At 40.6% G+C, this 16,575-nt stretch overlaps 1 long non-coding RNA gene across 1 annotated transcript; it reads left to right on the top strand.

Moving 5' to 3' along the window:
- The first annotated feature begins 6,768 nt into the window (after nucleotides 1–6,768).
- Nucleotides 6,769–14,894, top strand: LOC134810907 (uncharacterized). The gene is made up of 2 exons (XR_010159656.1): nucleotides 6,769–6,888; nucleotides 13,932–14,894. It is a non-coding gene; the product is annotated as an uncharacterized LOC134810907 (long non-coding RNA).
- Nucleotides 14,895–16,575: the final 1,681 nt, after the last annotated feature.

Genomic DNA, 16,575 nt, shown 5'->3' with positions numbered 1-16,575 from the left:
GTCTTCTATCCTTTCAAAGATAGTTCCAAACACTGTAAGGCTCTGGATAAATGTACACATCACCACTTATGAATTATTCTTGCAAGCAGTAAATATGATTTTGAAGATACTTTCCAAATATAGGTAATAAAAGGGAAAACAACTTTTTGAAACAAAATGAAATCAATAAACTGATTCCAGATTATGTGACTTTGTATAGGAAAATGAGCTGATTTCTTCAACAAATAAATTTCAAAATTAAAAGAAAACCAAAAATATTTAAAAAGAAAATAGAAGAATTATAGACTAAAAGAGGCTCAAGATACATATCATGTAATTTGGATCTTAATTCAAAGTTAGAAGGAAGCATGAGAGGTTTAAGGGCATCTATCACTTGATACTTGATAAATAATACAATTGATATTAATATTAAATATTACCTCTTATTAAAAGATTATAGTTGATTTTAAAAGCATAATATTGTCACTATGTTTATGAAAAGATTTTTATTTAGATATACATATTTGAACATTTATGCAGCAAATAACATAACATCTGGAATTTACTCCAAGAGAGTGAAGACATGTGGGGATGTCTTTGGTGGGATAGATTTGCCATAAGTTGATGGGCACTTACAGATAAATTATACTATTTTCTCTAATATAAAATAAGTTTAAAATTTTCCATAAGAAAAGCAAGAAAAAATAAAAAGATAGACATCTCTAAAGTTCTTGGTTTAGATGCTTACGTATGCTAAACACTCAGAAATAAACAAGTATTATCAGTTCATTTATAATTCTTAAACTATGATTAGAAAATAGGATTTATAATAACTCTAACTTTTGATATTTATTATGATTTTCTTTGCAGCTTTGTGTTTTACATGTATTTTGTATAAACTCTTGGAACATTATAAAATAATTTCCCTCTTGTGTTTCATATGTATTATTTCTGTTTAGGTTTTAATTAAATCTAATATATTTGTTTGTTCATTTATTGATTAACTAGTTCTATAATTGTTTTTAATGGACCTCTTTGGGCCTATCTGGCAGATATCCTGCTTTCTGGTAGTGATGCTTGCTTAATGAATATCTTATGAGTGACTTTATTAACACAAAGTACTCTAGAAAAGTCATTAATTGGCAAAATTTTCGTAAAAGGAAAAGTTATTTTCCCACAAGGAAGATTGAGTTTTTATATATTTTTTATTTTTACCATGTCTTATGCACAAAGCTTATAAATTACAATAATTGCCTCCATTCAGAGAAATTAAGGTAACGTTAAGTCATTCAATAAATAATTCACCCAGATATTTGGGTTGATAATGAGGCTTAACGGTGTACAACGCCCTTTAAAATTGAGCTGTCATGTGGAATCTACAATAACAATGCATCAAGGAAAGAAAACACAACTATGATTTTTAAATGTAGAAATATAGTCATGCATCATTTAATGAGAGGGAATTTAATGAGAGGGATACTTTCCAGTAAATGCATTGTTGGGTTATTTTGTCATTATGCAAACATCATAGAGCGTACTTACATAAATGAAGATGGTAGAGCCTTTTTCACACCTAGGCAATATGGCAAAGCCTATTTATCGTACTACTTAATTAAGATTTTATTGTTTTCTGTTACTTGCTACTCAAAGAATCTGAATTAAAACAAGTATGTTCTAAAAAAAATCCATTAGTTAACTATGGCTGTGTCTTGAAGTAATGATGCTAGGTCCAGGATTAAATCAGAAGCAGGGACAATTTTCCTGGCCTGCTTGCTCTAAATTACTACTCTAGAAGCATAGGTCAAGTTATTTTTCATTCATCCGCTTAAAAGACAAAATATTTTACAGATTGAAACATTCTGTACTCACTACATAATTCATTTACTTTTGCTTTCTTACCAAAGTAATTAAGTTTCAGAAATGAACCTGATATTTGTTTCACTTTTATCTCTCTCAAAGAGTGATCATATTAACATAAAATATAGTGGCAATATTTAGAATATGAGCTGAACCTTTAACAACTGGTAGCTTTGGAAATGTGGAGAAAAAAAACAAGGGCAAAGATGGAGTTCAGAGTATGTTCTCTAACAGCCAGTATTTTGAATTGCCTCAAATATAGTATTCCTCTGGGAGATTAGTCAGTTAAAAATATAAAGAGGTGGGCTTCAAGATATACTTACTAGAAGCAGCCAGCACTCACCTCCTCCACAAAAAAAAGACCAGAACAGCAGTAGATAATTACATATTAAATAGAGACTCTAAGAGAGAACACTGGAAACCATAAAAAAAAAAAATGACAGGGAATCTTTAAAGCACAGAAGGAGAGGAAACAAAGCAACTGTCCTAGATACAGTTAGCTGGCATCCATGAGGAACTCCCCAGTGCAGATGGATAGTGGGGAGGTAAGTGAGGTATTCTCAGCTGTCCAGATGTCAACCATGGACTCCTAAAATCCTAGCAATAGAAGAGCTCCATGGTCATCATGGACCATGAGTCTAGTATAGATAGCTGACTGGGGCCCATGTGATGGCATGGTTCCAGAGAGGAAGTTTGTGCTGTATCCTACGCACCTCCTGAAAACCAAGCAGTTGCGGAACAGTGCCATTAGGAAAGCCCAGCCCCCACAAGATTTCCATGGGGCCTAAGAGTCCCTGCATCTCCAGATCCAAGGATCCCAGCTGGGATCTTCCACATTCGCCCAAGATTGCTACAGTGTTGTAACACCAGCTGGACCCAATGGTGCAACCAGCTCCCCAGCACTCTAGTGCATGCAGTGTCCTATACCTTGGGGAATGGTCAGTGCAGTGCATGGGGAAGGCTGCCCCAGGACAAAGATGGCCAAAGTACATGCTCTCCAGACCTGAAAGCCACCTGCTTGAGGCCACTGTCACTGACAACAACCCCACCCCCAGCCCCTAGCAGCAGGAACACTGTGCACCTTCCTGTACTTCCAGAGAATCTGAGAAACAGCCTGCCCTTACTGTCACAGCTGGTGCTCATGAACACAGTCAGAAAAACTGAGGACAGGCTACTCCTCCTTGGGATATCCCTGCCAATGCCCACATGTGTTGTCTTGGTGCTTGAGAGTCAAAACACCCCCCACCACCTCTACCACTGGCATCTGCAGACACTTTGTAGGGCCTAAAGACAGGACTGCCCATTTTGCTGCCATTCACAAACATTGACTGGTGAACTAGGGTTTGACCAGCCCTATATGCCACAGCTTGTGACAGCATACACAATGAGGGGCCTGGGGACCCCTTGAGGGGTGCTACCCTAGCCATTGCCCATATGTGTCATGGTGGAGCCTGGGGATTGACCTGCCCTGTCTGCAACCACTGGCATGCATGCACACAGCGGGAACCTAACAACAGGCCCAGCTTTCCTGAAGCTGGCATCTGGGGCCTGGGGATTGACCCACCTGGCAAGCCACAGCTGGTACTTGCCACACCAATGGGTGGCCTGAGGACAAGACTGGCCAGCCTGACACCACCCTTGCCAATTCTCATGTGCATTGTCCAGGGGCCTGGAGATCAATTTGCTCCACCTGCTGCCACTGGTGCCCACAAACACATTCCAGGGGCCTGAGGACAGACCTGCCTAACCTGTCAGCCCCTGTACACATTGACTGAGTGTTTGGGGATACAACAACCCTACTCTTCACAGACTTCACCTGCACAAAACATCAGGAGCCTGAGGAGAGCCCTGCCAATTCCAGGGCACATTGTTCAGGGAGCTACAAGTCAGTCTTCACTGCTTGCCACCAATGACACATGTGAACATCATCAGGAGGCTGGGCAAGAAGCCCTGCCTGCCTTTTCAAGCCATCTGAGGACCTGGGGATAGATCTGCCCTACCCACCATAGTCTGTGCCCTTGTATACATTCAGGGATCCTGAGAATAGGCCTGTCCCATCAGGGGCCACCCTACTCCGGGGATCTAGAGATATGTTCATCCCAGTTGCTGCAACTTGTTTCTTTACATGCCTTTCAGGGATCTGAAGGATGGCCTGCCCAGTTTGCTGGTACCTGTGAACATAGACCAGAGGTCTGGGGATCGAAATGTTACTCAGCACAGCCCATGTCACATGTACAATTAGGGGCCTGAGGACAGGCTCACCACAACTGGTGCCACCCCTACCATTGCCTGCACACATCATCTGGAAAGGTCTGGGAATTCCCAATCCCACCTACTACCAATGGCACCCATTCACTTCCCCTGAGGGTCTGAGCTTCTACCCAGCCTGCTAACAAGACTGCCAGTGCCATCCACTTACCTGGAGGCTGACCCAGGACCCTTAGTGTCATCACTGACCCCACACACAATGCTTAGGGTCTTAGGACACACCTGCTCATCGAGTCCATCATTGCCACAGCCAGCACCTGAGCACAAGCTGCCTGGAAGCCCAAAAATCAGTCTTCCTAGACTGTCTAACACCGGTGCCACTGTATGCCACCAAGTGGCCAAAGGGAGGCCCCACCACCTCTATGACTAGGGCCTAAGAAAAAACCCATTTTGTGTCCTCATACCTAGCAAAGCCTAACCACAGCCTCCACTAGCAAGAACATCTTTATCCTTAGACACTGAGGAACACAAAACACCACTGATGCTGATTATAGCTGAACAAATCATATAAAGAATACACCTACTGCAGTTACCCAGAATCAAAGCAAAAACATGCTATCCAATTTACACTATAGATGCCTTTATAGGAAAAACACTTTCCCTACAAAAGCCAATCCATAAAAATTGAAAGAAGTATAAGGTGTAAGTAAGGGATCCAGTTTCAGCTTTCTACATATGGCTAGCCAGTTTTCCCAGCACCATTTATTAAATAGGGAATCCTTTCCCCATTGCTTGTTTTTCTCAGGTTTGTCAAAGATCAGATAGTTGTAGATACGTGGTATTATTTCTGAGGGCTCTGTTCTGTTCCATTGATCTATATCTCTGTTTTGGTACCAGTACCATACTGTTTTGGTTACTATAGCCTTGTAGTATAGTTTGAAGTCAGGTAGCATGATGCCTCTAGCTTTGTTCTTTTGGCTTAGGATTGACTTGGTGATGTGGGCTCTTTTTTGGTTCCATATGAAGTTTAAAGTAGTTTTTTCCAATTCTGTGAAGAAAGTCATTGGTAGCTCGATGGGAATGGCATTGAATCTATAAATTACCTTGGGCAGTATGGCCATTTTCACGATATTGATTCTTCCTACCCATGAGCATGGAATGTTCTTCCATTTGTTTGTATCCTCTTTTATTTCATTGAGCAGTGGTTTGTAGTGCTCCTTGAAGAGGTCCTTCACGTCCCTTGTAAGTTGGATTCCTAAGTATTTTATTCTCTTTGAAGCAATTGTAAATGGGAGTTCACCTTATACAAAAATTAATTCAAGATGGATTAAAGACTTAAATGTTAGACCTGAAACCATAAAAACCCCAGAAGAAAACCTAGGCATTACCATTCAGGACATAGGCATGGGCAAGGACTTCATGTCTAAAACACCAAAAGCAATGGCAACAAAAGACAAAATTGACAAATGGGATCTAATTTAACTAAAGAGCTTCTGCACAGCGAAAGAAACTGCCATCAGAGTGAACAGGCAACCTACAAAATGGGAGAAAGTTTTCGCAACCTACTCATCTGACAAAGGGCTAATATCCAGAATCTACAATGAACTCAAACAAATTTACAAGAAAAAAACAAACAACCCCATCAAAAAGTGCGCAAAGGATATGAACAGACATTTCTCAAAAGAAGACATTTATGCAGCCAAAAGACACATGAAAAAATGCTCATCATCACTGGCCATCAGAGAAATGCAAATCAAAACCACAAGGAGATGTGGGGAAAAGCAAGAGAGATCAGATTGTCACTGTGTCTGTGTAGAAAGAAATAGACATGGGAGACTCCATTTTGTTATGTACTAAGAAAAATTCTTCTGCCTTGAGATTCTGTGACCTTACCCCCAACCCCGTGCTCTCTGAAACATGTGCTGTGTCAAACTCAGGGTTAAATGGATTAAGGGCGGTGCGAGATGTGCTTTGTTAAATGAGATGCTTGAAGGCAGCATGCTCCTTAAGAGTCATCACCACTCCCTAATCTCAAGTACCCAGGGACACAAAAACTGCGGAAGGCTGCAGGGACCTCTGCCTAGGAAAGCCAGGTATTGTCCAAGGTTTCTCCCCATGTGATAGTCTGAAATATGGCCTCGTGGGAAGGGAAAGACCTGACCATCCCCCAGCCTGACACCCGTAAAGGGTCTGTGCTGAGGAGGATTAGTATAAGAGGAAGGCATGCCTCTTGCAGTTGAGACAAGAGGAAGGCATCTGTCTCCTGCCCGTCCCTGGGCAATGGAATGTCTCGGTATAAAACCCGATTGTATGTTCGTTCTATCTACTGAGATAGGGAAAAACCGCCTTAGGGCTGGAGGTGGGACATGCGGGCAGCAATACTGCTTTGTAAAGCATTGAGATGTTTATGTGTATGCATATCTAAAAGCACAGCACTTAATCCTTTACCTTGTCTATGATACAAAGACCTTTGTTCATGTGTTTGTCTGCTGACCCTCTCCCCACTATTGTCTTGTGACCCTGACACATCCCCCTCTCGGAGAAACACCCACGAATGATCAATAAATACTAAGGGAACTCAGAGGCTGGCGGGATCCTCCATATGCTGAACGCTGGTTCCCCGGGTCCCCTTATTTCTTTCTCTATACTTTGTCTCTGTGTCTTTTTCTTTCCTAAGTCTCTCGTTCCACTTTACGAGAAACACCCACAGGTGTGGAGGGGCAACGCACCCCTACATCTGGTGCCCAACGTGGAGGCTTTTCTCTAGGGTGAAGGTACGCTTGAGCGTGGTCATTGAGGACAAGTCGACGAGAGATCCCGAGTACGTCTACAGTCAGCCTTACGGTAAGCTTGTGCGCTCGGAAGAAGCTAGGGTGATAATGGGGCAAACTAAAAGTAAAATTAAAAGTAAATATGCCCTTATCTCAGCTTTATTAAAATTCTTTTAAAAAGAGGGGGAGTTAGAGTATCTACAAAAAATCTAATCAAGCTATTTGAAATAATAGAACAATTTTGCCCATGGTTTCCAGAACAAGGAACTTTAGATCTAAAAGATTGGAAAAGAATTGGTAAGGAACTAAAACAAGCAGGTAGGAAGGGTAATATCATTCCACTTACAGTATGGAATGATTGGGCCATTATTAAAGCAGCTTTAGAACCATTTCAAACAGAAGAAGATAGCGTTTCACTTTCTGATGCCCCTGGACGCTGTATAGTAGATTGTAATGAAAAGACAAGGGAAAAATCCCAGAAAGAAATGGAAAGTTTACATTGCGAATATGTAGCAGAGCCGGTGATGGCTCAGTCAACGCAAAATGTTGACTATAATCAATTACAGGAGGTGATATATCCTGAAACGTTAAAATTAGAAGGAAAAGGTCCAGAATTAGTGGGGCCATCAGAGTCTAAACCACGAGGGCCAAGTCCTCTTCCAGCAGGTCAGGTGCCTGTAACATTACAACCTCAAACGCAGGTTAAAGAAAATAAGACCCAACCGCCAGTAGCCTATCAATACTGGCCGCCGGCTGAACTTCAGTATCGGCCACCCCCAGAAAGTCAGTATGGATATCCAGGAATGCCCCCAGCACCACAGGGCAGGGCGCCATACCCTCAGCCACCCACTAGGAGACTTAATCCTACGGCACCACCTAGTAGACAGGGTAGTGAATTACATGAAATTATTGATAAATCAAGAAAGGAAGGAGATACTGAGGCGTGGCAATTCCCAGTAACGTTAGAACCGATGCCACCTGGAGAAGGAGCCCAAGAGGGAGAGCCTCTCACAGTTGAGGCCAGATACAAGTCTTTTTCGATAAAAATGCTAAAAGATATGAAAGAGGGAGTAAAACAGTATGGACCCAACTCCCCTTATATGAGGACATTATTAGATTCCATTGCTCATGGACATAGACTCATTCCTTATGATTGGGAGATTCTGGCAAAATCGTCTCTCTCACCCTCTCAATTTTTACAATTTAAGATTTGGTGGATTGATGGGGTACAAGAACAGGTCCGAAGAAATAGGGCTGCCAATCCTCAGTTAACATAGATGCAGATCAACTATTAGGAACAGGTCAAAATTGGAGTACTATTAGTCAACAAGCATTAAAGCAAAATGAGGCCATTGAGCAAGTTAGAGCTATCTGCCTTAGAGCCTGGGAAAAAATCCAAGACCCAGGAAGCGCCTGCCCCTCATTTAATACAGTAAGACAACGTTCAAAAGAGCCCTACCCTGATTTTGTGGCAAGGCTCCAAGAGGTTGCTCAAAAGTCAATTGCCGATGAAAAAGCCTGTAAGGTCATAGTGGAGTTGATGGCGTGTGAAAATGCCAATCCTGAGTGTCAATCAGCCATTAAGCCATTAAAAGGAAAGGTTCCTGCAGGATCAGGTGTAATCTCAGAATATGTAAAAGCCTGTGATGGAATCGGAGGAGCTATGCATAAAGCTATGCTTATGGCTCAAGCAATAACAGGAGTTGTTTTAGGAGGACAAGTTAGAACATTTGGAGGAAAATGTTATAATTGTGGTCAAATTGGTCACTTAAAAAAGAATTGCCCAGTCTTAAATAAACAGAATATAACTATTCAAGCTACTACCACAACAGGTAGAGAGCCACCTGACTTATGTCCAAGATGTAAAAAAGGAAAACATTGGGCTCGTCAATGTCGTTCTAAATTTGATAAAAATGGGCAACCATTGTCGGGAAATGAGCAAAGGGGCCAGCCTCAGGCCCCACAACAAACTGGGGCATTCCCAATTCAGCCATTTGTTCCTCAGAGTTTTCAGGGACAACAACCCCCACTGTCCCAAGTGTTTCAGGGAATAAGCCAGTTACCACAATACAACAATTGTCCCCCGCCACAAGCGGCAGTGCAGCAGTAGATTTATGTACTATACAAGCAGCCTCTCTGCTTCCAGGGGAGCCCCCAGAAAAAATCCCCACAGGGGTATATGGCCCACTGCCTGAGGGGACTGTAGGACTAATCTTGGGAAGATCAAGTCTAAATCTAAAAGGAGTTCAAATTCATACTGGTGTGGTTGATTCAGACTATAAAGGCGAAATTCAGTTGTTTATTAGCTCTTCAATTCCTTGGAGTGCCAGTCCAGGAGACAGGATTGCTCAATTATTACTCCTGCCATATATTAAGGGTGGAAATAGTGAAATAAAAAGAACAAGAGGGTTTGGAAGCACTGATCCAACAGGAAAGGCTGCATGTTGGGCAAGTCAGGTCTCAGAGAACAGACCTGTGTGTAAGGCCATTATTCAAGGAAAACAGTTTGAAGGGTTGGTAGACACTGGAGCAGATGTCTCTATCATTGCTTTAAATCAGTGGCCAAAAAATTGGCCTAAACAAAAGGCTGTTACAGGACTTGTCGGCATAGGCACAGCCTCAGAAGTGTATCAAAGTACTGAGATTTTACATTGCTTAGGGCCAGATAATCAAGAAAGTACTGTTCAGCCAATGATTACTTCAATTCCTCTTAATCTGTGGGGTCGAGATTTATTACAACAATGGGGTGCGGAAATCACCATGCCCGCTCCATTATATAGCCCCACGAGTCAAAAAATCATGACCAAGATGGGATATATACCAGGAAAGGGACTAGGAAAAAAATGAAGATGGCATTAAAATTCCAGCTGAGGCTAAAATAAATCAAGAAAGAGAAGGAATAGGGTATCCTTTTTAGGGGCGGCCACTGTAGAGCCTCCTAAACCCATACCATTAACTTCGAAAACAGAAAAACCGGTGTGGGTAAATCAGTGGCCGCTACCAAAACAAAAACTGGAGGCTTTACATTTATTAGCAAATGAACAGTTAGAAAAGAGTCATATTGAGCCTTCATTCTCACCTTGGAATTCTCCTGTGTTTGTAATTCAGAAGAAATCAGGCAAATGGCATATGTTAACTGACTTAAGGGCCGTAAACGCCGTAATTCAACCCATGGGGCCTCTCCAACCCGGGTTGCCCTCTCCGGCCATGATCCCAAAAGACTGGCCTTTAATTATAATTGATCTAAAGGATTGCTTTTTTACCATCCCTCTGGCGGAGCAGGATTGTGAAAAATTTGCCTTTACTATACCAGCCATAAATAATAAAGAACCAGCCACCAGGTTTCAGTGGAAAGTGTTACCTCAAGGAACGCTTAATAGTCCAACTATCTGTCAGACTTTTGTAGGTCGAGCTCTTCAACCAGTTAGAGACAAGTTTTCAGACTGTTATATTATTCATTATATTGATGATATTTTGTGTGCTGCAGAAACGAAAGATAAATTAATTGACTGTTATACATTTCTGCAAGCAGAGGTTGCCAACGCAGGACTGGCAATAGCATCTGATAAGATCCAAACCTCTACTCCTTTTCATTATTTAGGGATGCAGATAGAAAATAGAAAAATTAAGCCACAAAAAATAGAAAAAAGAAAAGACACATTAAAAACACTAAATGATTTTCAAAAATTGCTGGGAGATATTAATTGGATTCGGCCAACTCTAGGCATTCCTACTTATGCCATGTCAAATTTGTTCTCTATCTTAAGAGGAGACTCAGACTTAAATAGTAAAAGAATGTTAACCCCAGAGGCAACAAAAGAAATTAAATTAGTGGAAGAAAAAATTCAGTCAGCGCAAATAAATAGAATAGATCCCTTAGCCCCACTCCAACTTTTGATTTTTGCCACTGCACATTCTCCAACAGGCATCATTATTCAAAATACTGATCTTGTGGAGTGGTCATTCCTTCCTCACAGTACAGTTAAGACTTTTACATTGTACTTGGATCAAATAGCTACATTAATTGGTCAGACAAGATTACGAATAATAAAATTATGTGGAAATGACCCAGACAAAATAGTTGTCCCTTTAACCAAGGAACAAGTTAGACAAGCCTTTATCAATTCTGGTGCATGGCAGATTGGTCTTGCTAATTTTGTGGGAATTATTGATAATCATTACCCAAAAACAAAAATCTTCCAGTTCTTAAAATTGACTACTTGGATTCTACCTAAAATTACCAGACGTGAACCTTTAGAAAATGCTCTAACAGTATTTACTGATGGTTCCAGCAATGGAAAAGCGTCTTACACAGGGCCAAAAGAACGAGTAATAAAAACTCCGTATCAATCGGCTCAAAGAGCAGAGTTGGTTGCAGTCATTACAGTGTTACAAGATTTTGACCAACCTATCAATATTATATCAGATTCTGCATATGTAGTACTGGCTACAAGGGATGTTGAGACAGCTCTAATTAAATATAGCATGGATGATCAGTTAAACCAGCTATTCAATTTATTACAACAAACTGTAAGAAAAAGAAATTTCCCATTTTATATTACTCATATTCGAGCACACACTAATTTACCAGGGCCTTTGACTAAAGCAAATGAACAAGCTGACTTACTAGTATCATCTGCATTCATAAAAGCATAAGAACTTCATGTTTTGACTCATGTAAATGCAGCAGGATTAAAAAACAAATTTGATGTCACATGGAAACAGGCAAAAGATATTGTACAACATTGCACCCAGTGTCAAGTCTTACACCTGCCCACTCAAGAGGCAGGAGTTAATCTCAGAGGTTTGTGTCCTAATGCATTATGGCAAATGGATGTCACGCATGTACCTTCATTTGGAAGATTATCATATGTTCATGTAACAGTTGATACTTATTCACATTTCATATGGGCAACTTGCCAAACAGGAGAAAGTACTTCCCATGTTAAAAAACATTTATTGTCTTGTTTTGCTGTAATGGGAGTTCCAGAAAAAATCAAAACTGACAATGGACCAGGATATTGTAGTAAAGCTTTCCAAAAATTCTTAAGTCAGTGGAAAATTTCACATACAACAGGAATTCCTTATAATTCCCAAGGACAGGCCATAGTTGAAAGAACTAATAGAACACTCAAAACTCAATTAGTTAAACAAAAAGAAAGGGGAGACAGAAAGGAGTGTACCACTCCTCAGATGCAACTTAATCTAGCACTCTATACTTTAAATTTTTTAAACATTTATAGAAATCAGACTACTACTTCTGCAGAACAACATCTTACTGGTAAAAAGAACAGCCCACATGAAGGAAAACTAATTTGGTGGAAAGATAATAAAAATAAGACATGGGAAATAGGGAAGGTGATAACGTGGGGGAGAGGTTTTGCTTGTGTTTCACCAGGAGAAAATCAGCTTCCTTTTTGGATACCCACTAGACATTTGAAGTTCTACAATGAACCCATCGGAGATGCAAAGAAAAGCGCCTCCACGGAGATGGTAACACCAGTCACATGGATGGATAATCCTATAGAAGTATATGTTAATGATAGTGTATGGGTACCTGGCCCCACAGATGATCGCTGCCCTGCCAAACCTGAGGAAGAAGGGATGATGATAAATATTTCCACTGGGTATCATTATCCTCCTATTTGCCTAGAGAGAGCACCAGGATGTTTAATGCCTGCAGTCCAAAATTGGTTGGTAGAAGTACTTACTGTCAGTCCCATCAGTAGATTCACTTTTCACATGGTAAGCGGGATGTCACTCAGGCCATGGGTAAATTATTTACAAGACTTTTCTTATCAAAGATCATTAAAATTTAGACCTAAAGGGAAACCTTGCCCCAAGGAAATTCCCAAAGAATCAAAAAATACAGAAGTTTTAGTTTGGGAAGAATGTGTGGCCAATAGTGCAGTGATATTACAAAACAATGAATTCGGAACTATTATAGATTGGGCACCTCGAGGTCAATTCTACCACAATTGCTCAGGACAAACTCAGTCGTGTCCAAGTGCACAAGTGAGTCCAGCTGTTGATAGCGACTTAACAGAAAGTCTAGACAAACATAAGCATAAAAAATTGCAGTCTTTCTACCCTTGGGAATGGGGAGAAAAAGGAATCTCTACCCCAAGACCAAAAATAATAAGTCCTGTTTCTGGTCCTGAACATCCAGAATTATGGAGGCTTACTGTGGCCTCACACCACATTAGAATTTGGTCTGGAAATCAAACTTTAGAAACAAGAGATCATAAGCCATTTTATACTATCGACCTAAATTCCAGTCTAACAGTTACTTTACAAAGTTGTGTAAAGCCCCCTTATATGCTACTGGTAGGAAATATAGCTATTAAACCAGACTCCCAGACTATAACCTGTGAAAATTGTAGATTGTTTACTTGCATTGATTCAACTTTTAATTGGCAACACCGTATTCTGCTGGTGAGAGCAAGAGAGGGCGTGTGGATCCCTGTGTCCATGGACCGACGGTGGGAGGCCTCGCCATCCGTCCATATTTTGTCTGAAGTATTAAAAGGTGTTTTAAATAGATCCAAAACATTCATTTTTACTTTAATTGCAGTGATTATGGGATTAATTGCAGTCACAGCTACGGCTGCTGTAGCAGGAGTTGCATTGCACTCTTCTATTCAGTCAGTAAACTTTGTTAATGATTGGCAAAAAGTTCTACAAGATTGTGGAATTCACAATCTAGTATTGATCAAAAATTGGCAAATCAAATTAATGATCTTAGACAAACTGTCATTTGGATGGGAGACAGACTCATGAGCTTAGAACATCGTTTCCAGTTATAGTGTGACTGGAATACATCAGATTTTTGTATTACACCCCAAATTTATAATGAGTCTGAGCATCACTGGGACATGGTTAGACGCCATCTACAGGGAAGAGAAGATAATCTCACTTTGGACATTTCCAAATTAAAAGAACAAATTTTGGAAGCATCGAAAGCCCATTTAAATTTGGTGCCAGGAACTGAGGCAATTGCACGAGTTGCTGATGGCCTCACAAATCTTAACCCTGTCACTTGGGTTAAGACTATCGGAAGTACTACGATTATAAATCTCATATTAATCCTTGTGTGCCTGTTTTGTCTGTTGTTAGTCTGCAGGTGTACCCAACAGCTCCGAAGAGACAGCGACCATCGAGAACGGGCCATGATGACGATGGCGGTTTTGTCGAAAAGGGGGAAATGTGGGGAAAAGCAAGAGAGATCAGATTGTCACTGTGTCTGTGTAGAAAGAAATAGACATGGGAGACTCCATTTTGTTATGTACTAAGAAAAATTCTTCTGCCTTGAGATTCTGTGACCTTACCCCCAACCCTGTGCTCTCTGAAACATGTGCTGTGTCAAACTCAGGGTTAAATGGATTAAGGGCGGTGCGAGATGTGCTTTGTTAAACAGATGCTTGAAGGCAGCATGCTCCTTAAGAGTCATCACCACTCCCTAATCTCAAGTACCCAGGGACACAAAAACTGCGGAAGGCTGCAGGGACCTCTGCCTAGGAAAGCCAGGTATTGTCCAAGGTTTCTCCCCATGTGATAGTCTGAAATATGGCCTCGTGGGAAGGGAAAGACCTGACCGTCCCCCAGCCTGACACCCGTAAAGGGTCTGTGCTGAGGAGGATTAGTATAAGAGGAAGGCATGCCTCTTGCAGTTGAGACAAGAGGAAGGCATCTGTCTCCTGCACGTCCCTGGGCAATGGAATGTCTCGGTATAAAACCCGATTGTATGTTCATTCCATCTACTGAGATAGGGAAAAACCGCCTTAGGGCTGGAGGTGGGACATGCGGGCAGCAATACTGCTTTGTAAAGCATTGAGATGTTTATGTGTATGCATATCTAAAAGCACAGCACTTAATCCTTTACCTTGTCTATGATACAAAGACCTTTGTTCATGTGTTTGTCTGCTGACCCTCTCCCCACTATTGTCTTGTGACCCTGACACATCCCCCTCTCGGAGAAACACCCACGAATGATCAATAAATACTAAGGGAACTCAGAGGCTGGCGGGATCCTCCATATGCTGAACGCTGGTTCCCCGGGTCCCCTTATTTCTTTCTCTATACTTTGTCTCTGTGTCTTTTTCTTTCCTAAGTCTCTCGTTCCACCTTACGAGAAACACCCACAGGTGTGGAGGGGCAACCCACCCCTACAAGGAGATACCATCTCACACCAGTTAGAATGGCAATCATTCAAAAGTCAGGAAACAACAGGTGCTGGAGAGGATGTGGAGAAATAGGAACACTTTTACACTGTTGGTGGGACTGTAAACTAGTTCAACCATTGTGGAAGTCAGTGTGGCAATTCCTCAGGGATCTAGAACTAGAAATACCATTTGACCCAGCCATCCCATTACTGGGTATATACCCAAAGGACTATAAATCATGCTGCTATAAAGACACATGCACACGCATGTTTATTGCAGCACTATTCACAATAGCTAAGACTTGGAACCAACCCAAATGTCCAACAATGATAGACTGGATTAAGAAAATGTGGCACATATACACCATACTATGCAGCCATAAAATACTATGCAGCCATAAAAAATGATGAGTTCATGTCCTTTGTAGGGACATGGATGAAACTGGAAATCATCATTCTCAGTAAACTATCGCAAGGTCAAAAAACCAAACACCGCATGTTCTCACTCATAGATGGGAATTGAACAATGAGAATACATGGACACAGGAAGGGGAACATCACACTCTGGGGACTGTTGTGGGGTGGGGGGAAGGGGGAGGGATAGCATTAGGAGATATACCTAATGCTAAATGACGAGTTAATGGGTGCAGCACACCAGCATGGCACATGTATACATATGTAACTAACCTGCACATTGTGCACATGTACCCTAAAACTTAAAGTATAATAATAATAAAAAAATTTGAAAGAAGTGACTTACACCAGATGCACAGAAATCAAGGTAAGGGCACAAAAAACATTATAAAAAAATATATATAAAAACAAGGAAACATGAGACTTCCAAAGGAACAAAATAATTCTTCATCAGTAAATTCCAATAAAAAATGTATAAACTGCCTAAAAGATAATTGAAAACAATGATATTGAATAAGCTCAGTGAGACACAAGAGAACATAGATAAACAGTATGAAGAAATCAGAAAAACAATTAATGATCTGAATGAGAAATTCAACAAAATGTTAAATATCATTAAAAAGAATCAAACAGAAATTCTGGATCTGAATAAGTCAATAAATGAAATAAAAAATAAAATAGAGAGCTTCAACAGTAGACTGGATCAAGCCGAAGAGACAATTTCTGAATTTAAAGATGGGCCTTTTGAAATAATCCAGTATACAAAGGAAGAAGAGAATAAAAAGATAAAATAAATAAAGTCCATGGGACATATCACCATAAAGTCAGCAAATATTTTAACTAACTTTCTGTTTTGCAGAATGTGAAGTAATGCACAAAGGCATAGAGAATCTATTAAATAAAATAGTATCTGAAAATTTGCCAAATCTCTCAAAAAATAGAGACATTAAGATACAGGAATCTCAATTTCAAATATATTGAGTCCAAAAAACTTCTCCAAGGCACATAACAGTCAAACTGTCAAAAGTCAAAGACTAAGAGAGTGCTAATAACAGCAAGAGAAAAATCATTAAGTCACATATAAGGGAACACCCATATGGTTTGGCTGTGTCCTCACTCAAATATCATCTTGAATTGTACTCCCATAATTCCCATGTGTTATGGGAGGGACCTGATGGGAGGTAA

The sequence above is a fragment of the Pan troglodytes genome, chromosome 7 (genome assembly GCF_028858775.2).
Source record: "Pan troglodytes isolate AG18354 chromosome 7, NHGRI_mPanTro3-v2.0_pri, whole genome shotgun sequence".
Taxonomy (NCBI): Eukaryota; Metazoa; Chordata; class Mammalia; order Primates; family Hominidae; genus Pan; species Pan troglodytes.
Note: the sequence above shows the minus strand (reverse complement) of the source record. Positions and strands in the feature narration are given on the sequence as shown.